General features: G+C 51.2%; 1 protein-coding gene across 7 annotated transcripts in view; it reads left to right on the top strand.

The window, feature by feature from the left end:
- Positions 1-2,443: 2,443 nt before the first annotated feature.
- Positions 2,444-6,193, top strand: part of akna (AT-hook transcription factor) — a 271,963-nt gene continuing 268,213 nt past the window's right edge. For 5 of the 7 annotated variants that reach the window (XM_072488305.1, XM_072488310.1, XM_072488309.1 and 2 more), the window contains exon 1: positions 2,444-2,521. The gene's annotated coding sequence lies outside the window, so the exon portion shown is untranslated. The remainder of the gene's footprint in view (positions 2,522-6,193) is intronic. The other 2 variants (XM_072488307.1, XM_072488304.1) reach the window with 2 other exon arrangements.

The following is a 6,193-nucleotide window of genomic DNA, read 5'->3' as shown; positions in this document are numbered from 1 at the left end:
ATCAGGGGGCTTCCTGTCCCCCCACCCCCCTGCCGATTAGGCATCCCCTTTTCTAGGCCAGCCACGTGCCCATGCCTCCCGCATTCTCCATTCCCCCTAGCGGCAGACCCCCGCCCCGACTCTCTCTCCGAGCTCCAGCTCCCCTTTGGCCAATGCAGCAGCAACCCAGTTCCCCCCTCCCCCTCCCCCAGCTAGGTCCCCCCCTAGCTGCTTTGCTCCCCCCATACCACTCCCATAAGTAAGCTGACTTCTGCTGACCCCGGTCACTCCCGCCACTCCATCGACCCCCCAGTGCGGTACTCTCCCCCCACCACCCCACTCCTGTCAATCAGCAGGCGCTCGTCTCCAACACCGCCCTACCCCCCCCCCCCCCCCCAGGACTCAGTGGGCCCCATCCAGCTCCAGGGGCCTCGGCAAGGCACCCACGCCCATCAACGTGTTCAGCATCGTGACCACATATGCTCCAGCATCCAACCCCTCCACTCCCTCCGAGAGACCCAGAATCCGCAGGTTCTCCTTGACTGATTCTCCATGTCCTCGAACTTCTCCTGCCATTTCTTATGCAGCGCCTCGTGCGCCTCCACCTTCACCGCCAGGCCCAATAGCTCGTCCTCATCCTCCGAGGCCTTCTGCCGCAACTCCCGGATCGCCACCCCTTGGGCCTTCTGGGTCTCGACCAGCTTGTCGATCGAAGCCTTCATCGGCTCCAGCAGCTCTGTTTTCAATTCCGTGAAGCAGCGCTTGAGAAACTCCTGCTGCTCTTGCGACCACTGCGCCCACGCTGCCTGGTCTCCACCCGCCACCATCTTGGCTCTCCTCCCTCGCACTTTTCGCTGCACCAAAATTACTTTTTTCACCACTCCACTCCTGGTCCAATCCATACAGTGCCGGGGAAATCGTACTGTCACCTTCCCACACTGGGAACCGTCGAACAAATGCCGCTGGGGCCCCTAAAAAGAGGCCAAAAGTCAGTTTCTGGCGGGAGCTGCCGAACGTGCGACTTAGCTCAGCATAGCCGCAACCGGAAGTCTCTTCATTGCAGTGTTAATGTAAGCCTACTTGTGACAATAAAGATTATTAATAAAAAAGATTATTAAACTCAGATCAGTAGAACACATCATGGCCGCTTATTGTGAGCATATCGGCTGCCACGTTACAACATGGACCAGACTTCAAAACCGTCTATAGAGTGTTTTGGCTCTATTCTGGAAGAATCACTACAGAAATGATGGGGTCTCCTACAGGCGAAAGCAAAAGCAGAAATGGGCAGGTGTGTAAAAATAACAAAAGCAAAATGCTGGCAACGAATGTCAGGCAGCATCTGCGAGTCAAGGCTTCAGGTCTAGATGACCTATCATCAGAACTGAAGAAGGCTGGGGGGCTGCAATGGGCTGAGGGGGGCGGGGGGGAGAAGCGGGGGTGTCCGAAGGGGCTGAAGATCTGTGGAGGTTCACTTGGCTTTTCGCAAATCTTTTCTTGGATCAGGTCTGAAAGAGAGAATCTCGCACTCCAGTCCTGGGCTAGTCAGATCTCAGATTCCTGTGTTCGGAGTTGTATCGAAGATCTCCACCTTGCACCCGGGCATTGCTTTTGTCCCGGAGATGCCGGCATTGGACTGGAGTGGGCTCCGAAAGCTAGTGATTCGAAACAAACCTGCTGGACTTTAACCTGGTGTTTTACGACCTGTTTACCGCGGCACAGTTGGGGAGACGTCGTGTGGCAGAGACTGACTTTAGGGCAGCACAGTCGCAAAAGTGGATAGCACTGCGGCTTCACAGCGCCAGGATCCCAGGTTCGATTCCCCACTGGGTCACTGTCTGTGCGGAGTCTGCACGTTCTCCCCGTGTCTGCATGGGTTTCCACCGGGTGCTCCAGTTTCCTCCCACCGTACAAAGGCGTGCAGGTTAGGTGGATTGGCCATGATAAATTGCCCTTGGTGACCAAAAAGGTTAGGAGGGGTTATTGGGTTACGGGGATAGAGTGGTAGTGAGGGCTTAAGTGGGTCGGTGCAGACTCGATGGGCCGAATGGCCTCCTTCTGCACTGTCTGTTCTATGTATTTTCTATGACTCCTCCCTCCCTGACAAACACCCACACACCCTCCGGGCGCAGAAATACTCCCCGTTACCTAGTGAGCACAGTAAGAAGTCTTGCAACACCAGGTTAAAGTCCAACAGGTTTGTTTCAAACACTAGGTTTCGGAGCTCCGAAAGCTAGTGTTTGAAACAAACCTGGTGGACTTTAACCTGGTGTTGTAAGACTTCTTACTGTGCTCACTCCCAGTCCAACGCCAGCATCTCCACATCATGGTTACCTAGTGAGGGAGGCACGGAACAAGAGCCTGACATCCGGCTTGGCTCCTCCCAATTATCCTGCAGCAACCAATGGGGAGCACGCCCACCCGAATGGATTAGCATATATTATGGTAATGAGCTGCAACTTTGGCAACTTGCTGTTTACTTTTGGAACAAAGTGAAAATTCAGCCACCGCTCGGGAGCAAAAGAGCTCAAGGTCTTGTCCGGTGAGCAAACGGGGTTGTCTTTACCTTTGATTTGATTTTAAATCTTGCTTTGATTTTTTTTGAGTTGAATTGGTCCTTCGAGCGGACGGGAGTTTGAGAGGGCGGAGAGAGAGAGAGCAGCCGCCGGGATGAGAAGCAGGAGACGGCCGCGGTGTGAAATAGGCAACGGGGGCGGGGGACCGGCAACGTGCGGTGAAATGGACCTGAAACTGACGTGGCGGCGCTGAAACCTGTCAGCCCGCACACTCTACTCTGTCTGACCAGCTCGAGGGGCTCATGTGGGGCGGCTGGGCAACCTCCCCAAGCTAGAAAACAGGGGGCATCTCACACATTCGGCTGAAGTTAACACCGGAACAAAAGGCAACTTTCCTCTGGACGCTCCAAACATCAGTGTTCCCGGGAAGGGAAGGGGAGACAAAGAACACCGATCGGACCAATATCCCCCCCCCCCGGAGTTTTTAGCGTCTTGATCAAATCCTTGAGTTTTGGCTTCTAACAATCGTTTTATTCTGCTCTGCCTCTGTGGACATGGCCCGTCTTTCGGAGCTGGACTTGTGATTTATGGGTTTGAACACACGTTGAAAGGAAGCCAAAAGAACTGCTTAACGGCCGAATGTGAATAGATGTAGAGGATGATCAAGGGGATTGACAAAGTAGACGCAGGAGGATGCTTCCTCTTGTCGGACTGTCTAGAACGAGAAGTCATCGTTATAGATAAGGGGCAGCAGATTTAAAACAGAGATGAGGAGAAATGACTTCTCTCAAAGGGTCGTGAATCTGTTGGATTCACTCCCCCAAAGTGCTGTGGATTCGGGGACATTGAGTAAATTTAAGGAGGAGATAGGCAGATTTTTAATTAGTAATGGGTTGAAGGGTTAGGGAGAAGGGGCTGGATAGTGGAACAGAGGCCGAGGTGAGATCCACCATGATCGTATTGAATGGTGGCACAGTGGGTTAGCCCTGCTGCCTCACGGCGCCGAGTTCGATCCCGGCTCTGGGTCACTGTCTGTGTGGAGTTTGCACATTCTCCCCGTGTTTGCGTGGGTTTCGCCCCCACAACCCAAAGGTTTGCAAGGTAGGTGGATTGAACACACTAAATTGCCCCTTAATTGGAAAAAAATTAATTGGGTACTCTAAATTTTTTAAAAAGACTTGCTGCCAACAGCTCCAGGGACCTGGGTTCAATTCCAGCCTCGGGTGACTATCTGTGTGGAGTTTGCACTTTCTCCCCGTGTCTGCGCGTGTTTCCTCTGGATGCTCCGGTTTCCTCCCACGTCATGAAAGACGTGCTATTAGGTCATTTGGACATTCTGAATTCTCCCTCCGTGTACCCGAACAGGTGCCGGAATGTGGTGACCAAGGGCTTTTCACAGTAACTTCATTGAAGTGCTAATGTAAGCCTACTTTTGACATTATAAAGATTATTATTATCCCTGCAACCCACTATCCCGTCTAACCTTTTGGAAACGAAGGGGCAATTTATCATGGTCAATCCACCTAACCTGCACATCTTTGGACTGTGGGAGGAAACCCACGCAGACACGGAAGGATGTGCAAACTCCACACAGATAGTCACCCAAGGCTGAAATTAAACCCGGGTCCGTGGAGCTGTAAGGCAACAGTGCTAACCACTGTGCCACCATTCAGTACAATCTTGGCGGATCTCACCTCAGCCTCTGTTCCACTATCCGGCCTGTTTTCCCTAACCCTTCAACCCATTGCTAATTAAAAATCTGCCTATCTCCTCAAATTTACTCAGTGTCCCGGCATCCACCGCACTCTGGGGGAGTGAATCCCACAGATTCACGACCCTTTGAGAGAAGTAAATTCTCCTCATCTCTGACTTAAATCTGCTGCCCCTTATCCTAAAAACTATGACCTCCCGTTCTGGACTGCCCCACAAGAGGAAGCATACTCCTGCGTCTACTTTTGTCAATCCCCTTGATCATCCTATACACCTATTCACATTCTGCCATTAAGCAGTTCTTTTGGCTTCCTTTCAACATGTGTGCAGCTGTACAAACCCATCAATCACAAGTCCAGCCCCAAAAGACGGGCCATGTCCACAGACGCAGAGCAGAATAAACAATTGTTAGAAGCCAAAACTCAAGGGTTTGAATAAGACGCTAAAAACTGTGGGGGATGAGAATATTGATCCGACCGGCGTTCTTTCCCCCCTCCCTTCCCTTCCCTTCCCGCGACAGTGACCCAAGCCGGGAATCAAACCTGGGACCCTGGTGCTGTGAAGTAACAGTGCTAACCGCTCTGCTACCGTGCCTCCGACAGAGGAGGTCCCGTGTACCACAGATAGGATAGAGGTGTGGCCTTAAGCAGGGTGCTCTTTCCAAGGGCCGGTGCAGATTTGATGGGCCGAATGGCCTCCTTCTGCACTGTAGAGATTCTATGATTCTATTCTATGAATGGTGGAGTGGGCTCGAGGGGCTGAATTGCCTAATCCTCCTAGTTCTGATGAATGAGCCAAGCCAGGCACAGTCGGACACCTCTGTCTTTGCAATATACCAAATGTTGCTTGATGGTACAGATAATGGAGATATTTCTACCAGGTCACTGCGCACCATCACTATGCATGGTCCCTCGTTTGTCTCATAATCTAGACAACTTTTTTTAGAATGGTTTCCAGATCTACCTGTTGCTCTTATTAGCCTTAGTTTTATTAGCTCTAATTCTGTCACCTTTGCACACGAGTCGCCAGGTATCTTTCTGATACCGCCACGTGGTTCAAGCTCAAGTAATGATTAATAATGCAGCACACCGCTTAGTAAAAGTTAAATCAACGATCATTTATTATATACAGCAATAAATACTTATACAATAATCCTACTTCTTGACTATTACCTACCACTAAAGGCCAATACTTAACTTTGGTGATGGCCCACCAGGTCAGGGAAACGAATGGTCTATCGAATTGGTTCTGGCCTGCGGGATTCAAAAAGGCTGGTATGAGTCGATAGTCTGGAACACCTATCTGGTAGCGATTGCTGGAGTAACACTTACTTGTCTCTTCGTCGAAGGGTCTCGAAGGTTGCGAGTAGGAGAGGAAGGGTTGATCTGAACTTGGCCCCTTATTTTTATCGTTCCCAGGGGCTTCCCGCCTCGGGGCGGACCTTGACCCTGGTTCCAAGTGATTGGACTTGGTCCCAATCACTGGGTTCGATATGCTCCAATAATGGGGCGATTCCTTGATCGGGGGGTGGTCGTCCACCTTTCTTTGTTTCAGCCACTGCTGGCGCCGAAAAGTCTGGATCGGCTTTATGTTGCTAATGTGTAGCAATTGTTCCCGGGGATGGCTGCTTACTATTCAGATGGCTGGGTTGATGTGCTGTTAATGGTTGCAGGTATCGGTCTGGGCCAACTTCCCCAGAGCCGAATACACTGTTTTGCCTGCAGCGTGGTCGTTGTGCCACTGCCCAGTTCGCCCCGTTTGAGACCTGTTGGCTGATTTTCCCATCAGCCTCTTTCGTTCGCCATTTTAGATCGGGGTTTGACCAAATACTCGGGAATCAGCCATTTTAGGTGGCTACATACCTCAAACGGAACACCATGTAGCATTGACTCTGACGAAGAGTTAAAGGACGTGAAATATTAACTCTGTTTCTGTTCTGTTCGATTTGGCAGACCTACTGAGTTTTTCCAGCATTCTCTGTTATTGTG

Source organism: Scyliorhinus torazame, chromosome 22 (genome assembly GCF_047496885.1).
Source record: "Scyliorhinus torazame isolate Kashiwa2021f chromosome 22, sScyTor2.1, whole genome shotgun sequence".
Classification (NCBI taxonomy): Eukaryota; Metazoa; Chordata; class Chondrichthyes; order Carcharhiniformes; family Scyliorhinidae; genus Scyliorhinus; species Scyliorhinus torazame.
This window is presented reverse-complemented; position numbering and strand designations above follow the sequence as displayed.